Genomic DNA, 18,708 nt, shown 5'->3' on the forward strand with positions numbered 1-18,708 from the left:
ACAACCACATCAATAATCAAATAAAAATCCAAACTTTATTATGCCATAGTCATTAGCCTAGGTAGTTTATGGTTTTAGCCGGAAAACATCATCAAGAACATAATCAAAAACATTGTATAATCCGAATTCATGAGTAACAAGGTTTAAACAAACGAAGAACGAAAGAATAAGGTATGTAGAACCCGAATCTTCACTCCCGAATGTTCCAAAGTGCTATCCCAATGATTCCAAGCTTCCAAGATGCTCCAAAAAACTTCAACAGCCTTCAATCAGCAGCCAATACTTGCCCTAAGATGCCCAAGTTCGTCTATGGCCGGCTGTGCACGCATATATGTTATTATATAACCAAAAACCCTAACTTTCCATGCAATCCGCGACTGTTGCCGACATAACATCTTCACGCGGCCCGCGTAAAATATAGTGAAGAGGTGATGCGGGCCGCCTAGGGTTTAAAAGATCAGAAACATTCTTCATATCTCTCGCGGCCCGCGTAGAAGTTCTGCTCAAGTTGACGCGGGGCGCGAGAGGTTAAGTTTCCTTGATTTCTCCTTTTAGTTCATGCGGGGCGCGTAAAGCTGACTGTTATGTCCACGCGGCCCGCCTGGGAACTCCAGAACTGTAATTTCGCTTCGTTTCAGCTCCCGACTTCCTCGGTTTCCGTGCCGGCCTTCCGCCTTTCCAGATTTCTGCTCGTATTCGATCCTTTTGGCTGTAAAGACCTGGAAACACAAATAAATCAAAAGTATGTACATTCTAAACTAAACCGACACTAAAACTAACTAACTAACGACTAAAACCGACGCGAATACCGATGTATTTTGCAATACATCACGAGCCTTGATTTAACCTAATATAGTAATAATGCACACACAATAGGTTAGTAACTAATCCCGCAGTTACGTCAATTCACGAGATCAAACCCTCACAATGATTAACAAGTGCAATACTTAATAGTTCAATCGGATTCACAACGAATAACAGAGCATAGTCCGAATTCGAACAGCACTCAACTATTCAAGTCGAAATCACGACGAATAATCAAAGTATTAGCTCAATTTTAGCAGCACTTAGACAATCGTTGGATAGTTATAATCGATCGGACGTTGAATCGTAATAGCGATCGAGTTATTACCCTGATTGCGGCAGCACCTCGTGATTGTGTGTGTTTAATTGTAGTATTACAGCTCTAATTCGACGTACACAGAACTTCTGAGCGTCGTTTTCACTTCCCAGATCGAGTCCCAAAGTCGGCTATTTATAGCCAAAATTTGGCCATGCTTACGGACCGTAAGCCTGATCCCTTACGGTCCGTAAGGGATACCTAAATGTCCTAGACTTGCCATGCACGGGTGTAGCGTGGATGAGTCAAGAATTTTAACCAATCAGAGGTTAACAACGTTTTTAATAGATAAACATCCAATTAGGGTTTACCCCCTTGAGTTTTAGGGGCCCTGATCCTAATTCCGCTTGTCCTGAAAATTTTAGGGCTAGTGCAGAATTAATTGGGTGTCTCAATTTGGGTTTTCTTATTGACTAATTATCGTCCTAATTATTGATTTTAGTGACAGTTGTTACATTACACCCCTTTGGCACTTTGTGGCAAGTCTTGAAGTGACGGAAAACTCAAGAATATTTGTTTGGACATGCATTAATTCAAATTCAATTCCTTTAACCAAGAATCTAGATTCCTGATTGTAGTAGTAACATTTTAAGAATCCAATTTCCATATAAAATGGAAATTTTATTTATTTAGAAACAACAGGCTAGATATACATTAGATGTTTATCATAATGATTTAAGGATCTTGGGATTTATAACTTTGGCCGCTCAGAGGTATTTTAATAACATGTCGCCTTTTTAAATCCTACCATACATCTTTTATTTGATCCGGGTTCCTGACACGTTTGTCTTACATGACACGTGTCTTTATTTCAATGGATATGATTTTATGAGGTGTTACATTCAAAATCAAAATACAATTTGTCACAAATCAAATCTCAAAACAATGTTTAACCCTAGAATCTTATAAAAACCTACACCTGGGTGAATCCCAAGAGGATTAGCCGCTCATAGTGAATGGAATGTGATCACTGGATGATTGAAACTCAAACAACATCTCGAAGCTTGATAATGAAGATGGATGATGGTTAGGTTTAGGGTTGATGGTGATGATGAATGAATCAGTGAAATGATGGTGGATTAGGTTTAGGATGGATTATGGAATGATGATTATGGAAGATTCAGATGAATTGGATGGATTGGTAGAGGTAGGAGATGATGTTGGGGATGGTTGTGGCTCCAAAATAGTGTTTCAAACTCCAGATTTTTTTAACTCCTCGCAAATGGCCAAAAACAAGTGATATACCCCGTCTCCAATCATTCAAAATTGAAATCTCGCGTCTGGAATCAAGGGAGGACGTCGCTGACAACCCACTAGGGAGTCGCCGACGACCCTTTGTTAGTCAAGAAGTACCCGACGGCCTAACGAACTGTATACGGACAAATCTGCCCGACGAGACCACCCAGAGGGCGTTGCCTTCGACCCCTCTAATCCTTGTTTTCTGTTTGCTTGTTTCTCGCTCCCGGTTGATCTGTTTTCCATCTCGATGCTCCATAAAGCTCCTTAAACTTTGTTAATCTGCAAACACACAAATCACATCAAAGTAGGCAATTCGAAACTCAAGTTTATGTAAAAACGCAAACTTAAATACAATTAGGCACCGGTTTTTGGCAACACACCAGTCTTCATTTCTAGCTAAATTCTTACGTTGTAACTCGTCTTAGGTCCTTAACATCTTGAAATCTGCAAAATATAAAAAAATTTTTGTTGATTAGTTATGTATATATGTAATGGGAAGCATGATAAAGATGTGTAACAGTTACAACAGAGAGACCAGTAACTACAACAGACATTGAGGTTGTCACACCCCAACCGATGGCGGAAACATTGGAGTGAGACGAACGAGATTACTCGAGACTTCATAACACTATTTGCGACAATATTTATAACAAAACTGATTTCATTTCATAATAACATAGTCGAATTACAATACATGGAATACAAAATACAACAATTGTTTCAAATACAACAACAAAACATGAAGCAAATACAACATTGTTCAAAACTGATACAACAACATAGTCTAATGATTCTAAGTGTGTATCTAGAGAATCCCAACTAAGTTTCATCGTCTCAACATCATCAACCTGCAATATGTTAAAAATACATGGTTCAATACAAAAGTATTGGCGAGTATACAAGTTTGATACATAACATAAGTATAAAATGATTTAAACGAATCCACATGGCAAACTTTAGTTATCAAGATTAACGTATAAACTAGCATGTGAATATTCAAGTCAACTCTCGGATTACCGCAAGTATTAAATTTAACATGACCACAAGTCTACGGGCGGTGTGTTACTCCTATAGCACTATACTGTAACACCCATATTTCTTATTCCAAATAAGTATTATTATTTACAAAATTCGGGCATGACCCGTTCGTATAATGAACAATTCCCTGTAAGAACTTAAACATGACGCAGCGGAAAATATGAGCCCAAAAATTTTCTCTCTTATTTAGACCCATTACTTATTTAAAAGCTCAAATACAAATGATAAACATTTACAAAAAAAAAAGGATTAACAATAACCACATTAAAGTAACGCTTTAAGACAATACATAAATCAGACTACGTGGCCGTTCTTCCCGTACAATCTTTAATTTGAGGCTCGATCAATGCATGCTTATCTTCGATAGTAGTGGTAGAGATACGTGCAATACCTGTGAACATCACATACAACTTAACCATCATTCATTGACAACGTTATACAACATGATTCTCATATAATCTAATAGTGAATAACATTTAACAATGAAACTTTGATTTATTTAACTATCCTCTCGTATTTTCTTATTCAGAGTTCGACTTCGATACTTCAAGAACCCGGTGTTCATATACCTGCAATACATTTCAATCTCAAACACACCATTAGCAATCATTAATGCTCGAACATAATGAAACCATTCCGTACCATTCCTTTATACATTTATAACATTTCGCATTCATAAAGGTATGCATTCCTAATTTTTACGTGCATTCATAGCAACCACTTCCTACTTACATATATTATTTTATTTTATTTTTTTTTTATTTTCAGCCCCTTCACCCGGCCGGGTCGGGTTAACCACCCGGCCGTGTCAGCTAACCATATATTTTTCACAGAACCTTCACCCCGCCGTGTCAGCTCACCACCCGGCCGTGTCAGCTCTGCACTTTTCCCAACCATTAATTCTTACCGAAACGGACATAACTCTCTCATTTTTGATCCGTTTTACCCGATTCTTTTTCCTACGCGCCCGTAATTTATTTACGGATCCGTTTATCACTTCGGGTCGCATCAAAAGCTGATTTATAAGCAAACGGGTTATAAACCCCTTTATACATTATTTGACCCGTCTAATCCTACTAGTTTACTTTCATTATAAACAACTCCTTTGTTATACTAAAATAATACTTACCTCAATACTTCTCATTCATTACATGATTCTTGCATATTTTTCTACACATAAATGTTAAATACTACGTACATACTAAGAAGTGAATTGGAATCACTTACATCGCGCGTCCGAGTTTGTGCATAGCTTCTTTATTTACCCTTGATCCATTAGCCTTCCATTCTTGAGTCCATGTCAATTGGGATTCCTATCATTTCAAGTCATTACGTCCATATCATAGTTAGTATGCATGTTCGTTCATATCACATCCATTCCTAGCTCTTAGCTACATAGACTTTCATTAGTCAAGCTTATCATGCATATGACATGAACCGACAACCACAATATTCAACATTCACTCACTCAAATTTATTATCATACGTACGTACACATAATTGTTCTAACACATATACATGATTCTTTAAAATCTCATAAACATATTCATAAGTCTAATCATGCCACTCGCATATTCGTTGACTTTTTTTTTTTAAAAAAAATCATATGTTTAAAGTTCATAAAACACATTATTTTCATTGCTGCATTTTTCACGCAGCAGCTGTTCGGGGTCACTTTCCCCCTTTTTAATCACATAATCTGACTTCGACTTTCAAATAAGAATTGTAATATGCGAAACAAGCTTTTCAACGATATAAGGCTCGTTGTCTAACTCCTAATAACGAATGAGATACGGCCTTTACAAGATGACTATCTAGGGCTGTCAAAAGTGACGAATTTACTAACTTTTCATGCTATTTTGACCCACTAAATCTCATAACCAGCCTCTTGTGACCAAATATGAAATGTAATATGCGAAACAAGCTTTTCAACGATATAAGGCTCGTTGTCTAACTCCTAATAACGAATGAGATACGGCCTTTACAAGATGACTATCTAGGGCTGTCAAAAGTGACGAATTTACTAACTTTTCAACACAAACTTGAATCAATTCAAGTTTCATGTAGGCATTTTATCAAACACTTGATGGGTTTTCACATTAATAGAATATATTGTACAAGTATCTTATGTTCATCTTCCTATTCTTGCCTTTAAAAATTCAAATACTATTGAAATCGACCTACAATCACACCATACTCAAACTATCAAACAAACATTCATCGCATACAACATGCTACATCAATTTTTGAACAAGAATTCGACATAGGTGTTATACCCATGTCGCCACTTTTGTTAGCCCAAGTGGGTTTCATCTTCAAACCTCAATTAACACCAAAATCTTGATAAATTCACAGTCCATATGATAATTCTAACATATATTCGTGCTCGATTTCATAAAATTTCATAAATTGATCATAACCTAATTCATACAAAAATCATCAAATCCAAAATTACCACTTACCATGTGTTTCACAGAGTTGAACAATCAAGAATCTTGTTCATGCAAGTTCGATTTCAGCCAGAATTCATCCAATTTGGTCGATTAGGGTTTGAGAAGGGGTTTCCCCCTTCTTTCTCTTCTCTGGTCGAACACCCACATACGCCCAGGTGTGGGTGTGGGGTTTTTAATTTTATTTTTATATTTTGTCTTTTCACTCATTCAAAACTAACCCCTCATGTTTGTCACTTAATCATAATTGACCCAAATTTCATTTCCTTTCTTGTTTTGCTAGGCATTTAACTAGGTTTAATAACCTAGTTATTATATTTCCTTCTTATAAACGCGTTAACATATTGGCAACTAAGTAATTCGAATTTTTGGGGCGTTACAAATCTACCCCCCTTAAAGAAGGTTTCGTCCCCGAAACCTCTTTCTTTTCTGCCATAACCCGTCTAGTTTTATTCTCGTTTGTTCATTCATCCGAGTTACATTGGAAGACTTACATAAGCATGTTGTGAGAATTTACACTAGTCACACATCCCATAGTCATCATTATTTCATTCATTTCTGCATACAATCTCGTTCACTCGTACGCATTCAACACATCGTACTCATTCATGCATATAATCATCTAACAATAGACCTACTTATAAACGAGTTTCGTCCCTTCGTACAAATAACATATTTTAACACATTTGTGGGTTCAAGTTCTATTCACATATGGGTTTTAGAGTCTAAGGCGAGCTTTCATTTTAAACCCGCCGCAATTTACGGCTATCATCCGTGTCTTACGGTTACTACTTGCTGGTTAAACTCGTTTCATGGTTTACTTATTAGGCACTAGCATTCATACAGCTCGATGACATTAAGTTCGAGTTGAAATTCATTCCTTGGTCGACCTATAAGAGTCAAACCTTCCTTTTCATGTCACATTTTGTGCTATCAATAATTCATACAGAAGTTCAATCATAGCGTAAAATTTTATATTCATCTATTAAATAATTTGCTAACCTTACCTCCTTGACGCAGTACTTGAACATGCAGTAACGAGCCGGTCCTCTTCGTCACCATCCATACCATGTTTCGGATTGACCTCATTCATCCGTGTGACGAGCTTTCGCTTATGAACATTCTTTCACTGACCTTACTAGGATTATCACATCCTGGTTCCTTATTTATATATTAATACTTTCTCAACTCCTTCGTAGAACATTGATGCGTTCCACCTATACAAAACAGGTCTATATGTGACCATTTCTTAACATATCATTTTAGTTGTTTGACCCATTCACGATGGTTCAATACATAACTGTTCTTCCGCAATTCTTTAACTTATTTATCAACTTCTGCCGTTTGACTTTTCAAAGTCAACCTGCCACTTCTTTCTTTTTATGAATACATATAACGAAGTACATGTTTGTACTTCTTGTCAATTCAAGCATATATTTAATTTCATCGCTTTATGCTTTAGTGCTCCTCACGTACACTTGTCCTTTCCATTAAAGCTTAGGTCTTTCGCCCGGGTCGTAACCCGTCATTCACTTTGACTCTCTAGAGTCAAGTATCAACATATTTCACGCTTGTAATTTATCCAATGTTTATTTCTTACGGCTATAACTTCTTGCCACATCAACCGTTTTCGATGTTTCATACCTACTTAATGGACCGAACTAATCTATCCATTCTTTATTACTTGTTTTATTATTAACAATTCATCTTCATTCGGCTTCTCAAGAGTCAAACTACAATCACCTTTTTACCCGCATTTTATTACTTGCTTTATTACTTATCATTATATTTCGTTTGACCTTCGGAAGTCTACTTTGTAAATACAATCTTACATATGCCTATCGATTATTCTATCTTGACGCATCCATCTCTAGTCGAGTCATAAACTCCTATTAAATGCATAACTTTTATACATACCTGGCACAAGTCGAAATCCATTGACTTGTTATCCATATTTTGCTTGACTATTTCCTTCCAGTTTGTGACATTACATTTCCGTACATCATGCTCACCTACAATTAAATAACTTAACCATTTCAAACATTAATACCTGGTTCAAATGGTACTCACCATTTGACCCGCATAACTCATTTATCCTTTCAGCCATCCTTTCATACAATACTTGAGCGTAATTATATTCATATATTTACATATATATAAGTTCAAAACTTAGCAATAATAATATCCGCTTCACAAGGAATATTTACTCGTTCTATCTATAATTATTAAAAAATTTTGAGCCTTTCACTCTTGTCATCCATTCTTACTTATCTGATTCGTGCCTATTTACAAATTTCGAACTTTTTCATTCTATCATTCATTCCCTTCTATGTTTCGAATCCGTCTCGCGGTTTCTAACATATCATTCATATCTTTCATCCCTTTCATGTTTCGAATCCGTCTCGCGGATTCTAACATATCATTCATATCTTTCATCCTTTGAACCCGTCTCGCAGATTCAAACATATCATTCATATCTTTCATCCTTTGAACCCGTCTCGCGGATTCTAACATATCATTCATATCTTTCATTCTTTGAATCCGTCTCGCGGATTCAATTTTGCATTCATATCTTGTTGATCCGTACTTTCTTACGGATTCAACATTCTTCATTCTTATCACTTATACTCTTTACTCTTACGTAGGATCCTCAATTTCCCGAGAGTCTTATTACCCATTTCACCCGCACGCCCACCTGCTACCCAGTTCTACCAGGCATACTGCGATAATTACCACGGTCTCACGAACGTCATATGCTTCTTGCGTACTGGCCAGGTGCGCAATCCACATGCTAGTTTCGTGCCTTCGTGTAATCATCGCCTTATGTCCGAGAAGTGGGTTTAAGTTTCGTGCATATTTCTAAAACTTCCCCAAGACCACATCATTGTCCTTCGTTTAATAATTACCCTCCCAAGGAGATCTCTTCCTTTTTCTTTTAACATCGGTACCCATACATATTAATAGCGTGTACCTGGGGTTAATTTGCCTATTTGCATCTTTGCCTGCCTTAGCATTCATCCTATTCTGCATCCACGGACCATCCTCTTCAAACACTTATGCTTACCTTGCACATACAAAACCGTTAGTTTCCTTATTCGCATGCATAAATACATACTTACATCCGCTTTTACCTTTAGATCTTGATCGAGTCCTGGATTGTACGGGTTCATGGTTACAAGAGCACGCAGGTTTGAGTTCAAGTATTTGCCTCCTCATACTTGATTTCCCTCAAACCAGGGCTCTGATACCAACTTGTAACACCCATATTTCTTATTCCAAATAAGTATTATTATTTACAAAATTCGGGCATGACCCGTTCGTATAATGAACAATTCCCTGTAAGAACTTAAACATGACGCAGCGGAAAATATGAGCCCAAAAATTTTCTCTCTTATTTAGACCCATTACTTATTTAAAAGCTCAAATACAAATGATAAACATTTACAAAAAAAGGGATTAACAATAACCACATTAAAGTAACGCTTTAAGACAATACATAAATCAGACTACGTGGCCGTTCTTCCCGTACAATCTTTAATTTGAGGCTCGATCAATGCATGCTTATCTTCGATAGTAGTGGTAGAGATACGTGCAATACCTGTGAACATCACATACAACTTAACCATCATTCATTGACAACGTTATACAACATGATTCTCATATAATCTAATAGTGAATAACATTTAACAATGAAACTTTGATTTATTTAACTATCCTCTCGTATTTTCTTATTCAGAGTTCGACTTCGATACTTCAAGAACCCGGTGTTCATATACCTGCAATACATTTCAATCTCAAACACACCATTAGCAATCATTAATGCTCGAACATAATGAAACCATTCCGTACCATTCCTTTATACATTTATAACATTTCGCATTCATAAAGGTATGCATTCCTAATTTTTACGTGCATTCATAGCAACCACTTCCTACTTACATATATTATTTTATTTTATTTTTTTTTATTTTCAGCCCCTTCACCCGGCCGGGTCGGGTTAACCACCCGGCCGTGTCAGCTAACCATATATTTTTCACAGAACCTTCACCCCGCCGTGTCAGCTCACCACCCGGCCGTGTCAGCTCTGCACTTTTCCCAGCCATTAATTCTTACCGAAACGGACATAACTCTCTCATTTTTGATCCGTTTTACCCGATTCTTTTTCCTACGCGCCCGTAATTTATTTACGGATCCGTTTATCACTTCGGGTCGCATCAAAAGCTGATTTATAAGCAAACGGGTTATAAACCCCTTTATACATTATTTGACCCGTCTAATCCTACTAGTTTACTTTCATTATAAACAACTCCTTTGTTATACTAAAATAATACTTACCTCAATACTTCTCATTCATTACATGATTCTTGCATATTTTTCTACACATAAATGTTAAATACTACGTACATACTAAGAAGTGAATTGGAATCACTTACATCGCGCGTCCGAGTTTGTGCATAGCTTCTTTATTTACCCTTGATCCATTAGCCTTCCATTCTTGAGTCCATGTCAATTGGGATTCCTATCATTTCAAGTCATTACGTCCATATCATAGTTAGTATGCATGTTCGTTCATATCACATCCATTCCTAGCTCTTAGCTACATAGACTTTCATTAGTCAAGCTTATCATGCATATGACATGAACCAACAACCACAATATTCAACATTCACTCACTCAAATTTATTATCATACGTACGTACACATAATTGTTCTAACACATATACATGATTCTTTAAAATCTCATAAACATATTCATAAGTCTAATCATGCCACTCGCATATTCGTTGACTTTTTTTTTAAAAAAATCATATGTTTAAAGTTCATAAAACACATTATTTTCATTGCTGCATTTTTCACGCAGCAGCTGTTCGGGGTCACTTTCCCCCTTTTTAATCACATAATCTGACTTCGACTTTCAAATAAGAATTGTAATATGCGAAACAAGCTTTTCAACGATATAAGGCTCGTTGTCTAACTCCTAATAACGAATGAGATACGGCCTTTACAAGATGACTATCTAGGGCTGTCAAAAGTGACGAATTTACTAACTTTTCATGCTATTTTGACCCACTAAATCTCATAACCAGCCTCTTGTGACCAAATATGAAATGTAATATGCGAAACAAGCTTTTCAACGATATAAGGCTCGTTGTCTAACTCCTAATAACGAATGAGATACGGCCTTTACAAGATGACTATCTAGGGCTGTCAAAAGTGACGAATTTACTAACTTTTCAACACAAACTTGAATCAATTCAAGTTTCATGTAGGCATTTTATCAAACACTTGATGGGTTTTCACATTAATAGAATATATTGTACAAGTATCTTATGTTCATCTTCCTATTCTTGCCTTTAAAAATTCAAATACTATTGAAATCGACCTACAATCACACCATACTCAAACTATCAAACAAACATTCATCGCATACAACATGCTACATCAATTTTTGAACAAGAATTCGACATAGGTGTTATACCCATGTCGCCACTTTTGTTAGCCCAAGTGGGTTTCATCTTCAAACCTCAATTAACACCAAAATCTTGATAAATTCACAGTCCATATGATAATTCTAACATATATTCGTGCTCGATTTCATAAAATTTCATAAATTGATCATAACCTAATTCATACAAAAATCATCAAATCCAAAATTACCACTTACCATGTGTTTCACAGAGTTGAACAATCAAGAATCTTGTTCATGCAAGTTCGATTTCAGCCAGAATTCATCCAATTTGGTCGATTAGGGTTTGAGAAGGGGTTTCCCCCTTCTTTCTCTTCTCTGGTCGAACACCCACATACGCCCAGGTGTGGGTGTGGGGTTTTTAATTTTATTTTTATATTTTGTCTTTTCACTCATTCAAAACTAACCCCTCATGTTTGTCACTTAATCATAATTGACCCAAATTTCATTTCCTTTCTTGTTTTGCTAGGCATTTAACTAGGTTTAATAACCTAGTTATTATATTTCCTTCTTATAAACGCGTTAACATATTGGCAACTAAGTAATTCGAATTTTTGGGGCGTTACATATACATGTTAAATGGAGGCTCGTATGAAGTTAATGACAAGTTTATCACACAAAAGAATCATCCAGATAAACGAATCAGGTATAACATATTAGCATGCATGTATTAGATTGTTTGTGCATTTGAATAAAAGTATAAGTGTAATTTCGTGTATTTGAATAATGTAAACATATTGCACCCAAAGTGTGAAAAGTAAAAGGGGTGTTCGAGTATAAACACAATTTTGCAAAAGCTTTGCGATTATTCGTGAGTGATGAGTTGTTTGAGAATGGGGAATCGAAGGTAAATGTCATACGGCGTTTGTGGAGTGGTTGGATTTGGGATTTAGAATTCAAATGAAAAAGTATACATGCATAAAAGTATATCTTATCTAATTATTCTTTTTGACACTAAGTTGTATGTGATTTCATGGGTCCATTAGAATCAAGAACGAGAGACTTAGAACATTAGATAAAGTAGCATAAGTTCTTGACAAATAATCATAAATCGATTATCATCAAGAGTTCGGCCATATTTGTGTGTATATATATATATATATATATTTATATGGTTGTAATAATAATCCTACAACTAAGTCCATCAAGAGTATCATAGATTGTCATGTAAGTCAAGCATGGAGGATTAACCTCATTATATGATTCACTAATACACAAATCATCACAAGGATGATTCGGATGGTCATGAATGAAAGGAAATAACTAACTAATATAACTTCAAGTAGCCAAGTAAGATCTAACCCGGGTGAGCCGTCCCAACATGGAAAGAGTTAACTAAGTGTTGGAGGCTAGACGGGGTTATGTGACTTTAAGACTAGCAAGCTACTTGTATTAACAAATAAAAACATCAAGTGAGGTGTGGAACAAGTTAGGATGGCCAAAGCATCCAAAGTTCACACTTGCATCAAACATAAGTCTTGCAATATGAACTATGGTAGACTTATGTGACTTCAACACTTGTGTGTTGTCTTAAACCCTAATAAAACAGAAAGTTTAGAGGTTGTTTATACCTCTAAACTTGTAAGAATCAAACTCTAACAAGTTCCACAAGCATAGATGGGTTTAGGAAGTTGCTAGGTATGAGATTCAAATAGAAAAGTTGAGTTTATAGAAAGTTAACAAAAGATTCTTCCAAAACAGAAAGTTAGGACCTCAAAATGGTGTTGTTCCACCTTGGTTTACCATCGTAAACCTGTGGAAACATTCCTAGAGGTGTTCCAAGCTTTGTAGAGGAAGAAATGGTGAAGAAAAGTTGAAGAAAAGTGAGTTTGAACTCACTTTTGCACTTGAAAGAAATCTGCCTTGAACTTGTATTTCCAGAGAATTTAAGAGTGTTTTCATGATTTAGAAGTGTTTGGAAAGTGCAAATGAGGATTGGGAGGCTTGTTTATATAGTGGGTGATTAGGTTTAGGTGTTAAATGGAGGTTAGAGGTGATTGGGAGTGAAAAGTATGTGAAAAACTAGCCAACCTACGTGCAAGAACAAGCTGGCTGCGGATCAGTACCTCAGGAGGTACGTGAGAAGAAGACCAGGATCCTCATGCGTGTCGCCTGGGAGTCCTGTCAGCAAATTTCCATTTTTGGCCCCTGAACATTGTAATTAGGTTATTTTATGCCGTTGATGTGTGCAAAATGCAACATATAAATTACATCACATGTTGCATAAAACTAACCTTTTTTAGTACTAATGTTGGGAAAAGTGTGCTTTTGTCTTCCTTTTGTATTTTCAGGAGTAAATGAGCTCAAATGAACAAAAGATGCAAAAAGGCAGCTAAATCTAACATAAATACAAGAAAAGGAATAAACGTGGCATTCCCAACCCCCCGACAACATCTTCCCAAGCAAAAACAAGAGAACAGAAGGCTGAACACGCCTCGTGCTCAATAAGCACGGGGGCGTGCCCAAGTGTCTGCAGAAAAGACAAAGTTGTAGAAGCTTCTATCACCCACCACGGGGGCATGCCCAAGGGACACGGGGCCGTGGTCAACTCTAAGATTCGCAGAATCTGGGGAAATCTTGATAGTACAGATACGCTTCCGCACACGGGGTCGTGCCCAACGGACACGGGGGCGTGGTCAACTAATGCAAACAAACTGCAATTAATGAAGAAAGAGAAGGAGGATGGACACGGGGCCGTGCCCGAGCTTCTGTTCAGGCTATAAATAGGGATGCTTGGCTTATTTGCAAACCATCCCTTGGCACACCACCTCTCACACACTTCACCCACCCACCACCACCATCACAACACCATCACCCACCACCATCATCCATCATTGAGTGTGTGAGTAGTCTCGGGATCCAAGATTGATCGTAAGAGTTCTTGACAATCAAAGGCCATGTTTGCCTAAGTCTCTTACATCACTTGGTGAAGACAAGTGTCTAGTGTAATACTTTTTATTTTTAATCTTTTCGCACTTTTTATTTGGTTATGTATTAATGACTTTAATAACTAGTTTCTTATGTTGAAGGTGATTCTTCCTTATCATTTGTCCGTGGTGTCTTGGCATTATTTTACTGTCTATATAAAAGAAAAGATTTTCACCATTCATATCTCCACACTCTATATGGAGATATGCTGGCTACCTGGTCGGGTGTTAAGGGAATGGTTTGGTAAGAGTCTTGCCTTGTTCAGTGTATAGATCCTGCAAGGACCTGGGTCAAATTTAGTAGGACCTCCTTCAATACCCACCGGTATTGGATGGTGGGGGTCCAAACTCTTTGATCCCCTCATATGTAAGCTACTATTAAAACGTTAACCCAACTACTTAGGACTGTATCCCTGCTGACTTAGACTACTTAGCCGAGGGTAACATCACCTTCAAAAGAGGGGCCTACCACATTACGCATTAATAACTTAATTAATTATCTTTCAATAATCCAACCCTTTAGGATTGTATCCTTGCTGACTCAAACTACTAGGTTGAGGGTAACGTCACCTTCAAAAGAGGGGCCTACTACAATAACTAAGATAATCTCTTAAAAGGTGCAAAAGTGCGGAAATAATCAAAGGTTACACTAAACACGAGTCGGATCCAAGTGATTCATCTTGTCTATCTGTTTTTCTTTTTATTTTATTTTTCAGCATTTTAGTTAGTTTTTATTTTCTAGTTTAAAACCTTTTTTCTAACTTTTGATTTGATTAAACGTTGAGGATAAACCGGTATTAAAAGCTCTTGTGTCCTTGGACGACCTCGGTATCTTACCAACACTATACTACGCTCACGATGGGTGCACTTGCCCATATGTGTGTTTAGTGTTAGTAAATATCGTGTTTTATAAATTTAAAACTTGGCTAAAAAGTGTTAAAGGGCTTAATATACATAGAAAACTATACGACACTTCACACGCATCAGCCGTAAACTTGCATTTTAACCCATTTTTAAGTATTCAAGGTGTAATAAAGTATAGTATGAGTGTATACAAGTATAATTTGAGTGTCTTGAATGTGTTAGTGAGTATTAGTACGTATAACAAGTGTCGGTTTGCATGTAAACACGTATTTAAACGATCGATTGAACGAATAACTAGTATGTATAAAATATGAATTTTGTTACGATCAAGGTCTCGAATTGTGAAACTGGAAGTGGAGTATGAACATGATACGAGTATAAGTTTCCAAAAATAGAAACTCAGTAATCTTTCTAAATAAGGAAAGTTCCAAAAAGTAAGGTGTTACAGAGGTGAACGACATACATGTTTGATTGGTCGAGTTCCCGTTTAAGATGTATGTTAATGATGGTGTTTATGTGTTCTAAGATGTACACAAATTTGTGGAGTAGAGAGAGGGACGAATTAGCGATTGTTGATGATGTTAAAGTGTCTAACTATTTATCTCTTTAAATGATCTTCTTATATAGACTTAAGGGGAAACCCTTTATTAGTTAGTAAGGGTATTTAGGTTCATCAATAATTACCAACTAATCTCTATCTATTAATAAGAGAATGGAATGAATAGTGTTTGTATATTGTCGTAAGATCTGATTGGTTTATATAAACAGTTGTAACATGCGTCCTCTCTGACCTTTTGTTTATCTTCTTTTCAAGTGGGTTCTAGAGAAGGGTTCATTCATACAGAGAGAGTGATGCAGAGAGGAGATGGAGTTGTTTCCATTTTCCTGGCCGACGACGATGGCCTTTGTGTCCTTACCACTATTCATGGCTTTCTTGGTTCGAATTTGAGATGCGGTCGCCGTTTCCGGTGTCCATTTCGGTCGGCAACGATGGCTCTTCGGATGGCATGATGATACTGACGCCGCCCACTGAATGCCAGTTTACCAGATGTAGAACTCGTCAGAAAACCATTGGCGGTAGAGAGAGTGGATACAGTGTTAATGCATAGATGAGATGAAGTTGTTTCCGTCACCCATCGTCTCACCGAACACTGGTTCACCTCCATTGCCATGACTACAACCTCCGTTCCCACGTTAACATCAGTATGCATCGGAGGTAATGTCAATTTAATTATTTATGTTTTTTGCAATTGACATCAGCTTCTTTTTAATTATTTGTTGTTATACCTTTTTTGACATTTGACACTTGAAGATTTGGTTGTCCATCGATGTGTGTCATCGAATGTGGCAAGTTTATGTTTATGCACTTAAGGTGTTTGATAAAATGCTTATGTGGGTTTTACCAGACAAATTCATCATTTTGGATTTAAATTAGCATCATTAGCATAAAATTACATGTTCTAATCTAAGATTTTGAATTTTTGATCGACAACTACTATACAGATGATGTTGATCATTTAATCAGGTCCTTGAGGGACGAGGTTCGGATATTAGAAGAACTTCCCTCTAGGCTTAAAAGACGTGTCGTCGTGAGGTTGGATCAAACGGCCAATTGTTCATTCTCCTTCTCAGTTGGCAATTTCAGGTGGTTCAGAGATTACAAGTGGTTTGGCGGTGAGTACTGGAGGTTCGGCGATCGGCGCTGATTGTTCAGTTCTCAGTTGGAGATTACTGGTGGTTTAGGTAGCATTAGAGGTGATTACACTACTTAATGTTGGGGCCATTACATCATATTGCAAGTGTTTTTTTTTTTTTTTTTGAAATTTATAATGAACTGCGATGGAATTCAATGTTGGAAATTTTAGTGAAAATGAGTTTTTCACTAAATATTTTGGACACCAATAATAATATTTATATATGTGTTGTATAAATAATTATTTTTGAATTTGTGTTCTACGTTGTGAAAGCTTCATAACGAACCAAACTATGTCCAAAATGGAGCTAAGATGAATGAGATATCGAAGCTTGAAGTTGTGTGTTTGGAACAAACAAATGAGAAAAATGGATTAAATTTTGTTAACTTGTCCCACATAGGTGGGATGATAAAACTTGTAGTGGTTTATAAGGAAGAGGACTCCTTGTATATTGTCTACCTTTGGACAAAACTAGTGGGACCCTAAAGGGTGCGGCGCACCCTTCCTTGCACATGTGCACGCGTGGCATGGGCCATGGGCGCAATGTGGCGCACTTAGCACTTCGCACACCGTCTTGTATTTTTGTCCATGAGCGCGTGGTCAGGTTGTAACACCTCGAAAATTCATGTCCATTAAAATAAAGACACGTGTCATGTGAGACAAACGTGTCAGGAACCCGGATCAAATAAAGATGTATGGTAGGATTTATAAGGGGCGACATGTTATTAAATTACCTCTGAGCGACCCAAGGGCGACATGTTATTAAAATACCTCTGATCGACCCAAGTTATAAATCCCAAGATCCTCGAGTCGTCTTGATAAACATCTGATATATATTTAGCCAGTTGCTTCTAAATAAATAAAATTTCCATTTTTGAATGGAAGAATTGAATTCTTTGAATTGTTATTACAACCTTCGGTAAATAAATCTTGGATTTAAAAGAGTTACACTTGAAATTTAAATCATGTCCAACCTTTACGAGAATCCAAGATGGATTCTTGAAAATTCCATCATTTCAAACCTTGCCATAAGGATCCAAAGCGAGAATGTTCATGCAAGGCATGCAAAGGCCTGCCCATATGGTCCCCTACAGCAGTAAAAGCCTAAGAATTCGACACTACACTTTTGCATGGTCAAAGTTTGGAAGTTTGCAAGATTTTTGGCTTCTGGCCATCGGTTACGGACCGTATGGCTTTAAGCTTACGGTCCGCAAGGAGCATATCTAGGCGCATCAGATCAGGGTCAGTTACGGACCGTATCCGTATAAGCTTACGGTCCGCAAGGGGTGGATACGGACCACAAGACATTCTACTTACGGTCCGTAAGCCTGTCGCTGGCAGCAGGTTTTGGACAACTGCCTGTCCTTCAGGTTACACCGCCTTATTAGTGTGGTATTTAAATTCAGGGGCTTGGTAGGCAGTATATAGCCACATAGGGGCACCTGGGATCATCTCACAACAATTGTAGAGTTATTTGGCAAGATCTTGTGACATTGGGTGCACTATATAAGAGCTTGAAGTTGTGAACTTGGGACTTGCTCATTTACAAATTTATTCAAGCATCTTTGGAGCTTCTCTGGATAGCAATCAAGTTTCTCTTAAGTCCCTAATCATACTTAGGACCATTGTAAGTAATCCTAATCATTCTTAATTAAGTTTAGCTTAGTTAATTAGCTAAAAGTCAAACCGTCGTAATTAAGGTTTGACTTCGAGGTTAAACAATAATTATTCAGTCAAATCTCGAATTAAAAGTACCTATAAGTAGGTAATTATGTGGGTAACAAACCCTTAAAAGGGTATTTTCAGATTCCCACTCTAACTATGTTAATTGTCGAGTCAAAGCTTACCTTAAAAAGTCAACAGAATGCTTATTTTTGAATTAATGCATAATTAGCAATGTAGGGTACAT

General features: G+C 37.0%; 2 long non-coding RNA genes across 2 annotated transcripts; both read right to left on the minus strand.

The window, feature by feature from the left end:
* Positions 1-3,558: 3,558 nt before the first annotated feature.
* On the minus strand, positions 3,559-6,017 carry LOC110922241. The gene is made up of 3 exons (XR_002582994.2): positions 5,860-6,017; positions 4,625-4,710; positions 3,559-3,788 (listed from the first exon to the last, which is right to left on the minus strand). It is a non-coding gene; the product is annotated as an uncharacterized LOC110922241 (long non-coding RNA).
* Positions 6,018-8,969: 2,952 nt separating this feature from the next.
* LOC110922184 lies at positions 8,970-11,670 on the minus strand. The gene is made up of 3 exons (XR_002582944.2): positions 11,513-11,670; positions 10,281-10,366; positions 8,970-9,445 (listed from the first exon to the last, which is right to left on the minus strand). It is a non-coding gene; the product is annotated as an uncharacterized LOC110922184 (long non-coding RNA).
* Positions 11,671-18,708: the final 7,038 nt, after the last annotated feature.

The sequence above is a fragment of the Helianthus annuus genome, chromosome 17 (assembly GCF_002127325.2).
Source record: "Helianthus annuus cultivar XRQ/B chromosome 17, HanXRQr2.0-SUNRISE, whole genome shotgun sequence".
Lineage (NCBI taxonomy): Eukaryota > Viridiplantae > Streptophyta > Magnoliopsida > Asterales > Asteraceae > Helianthus > Helianthus annuus.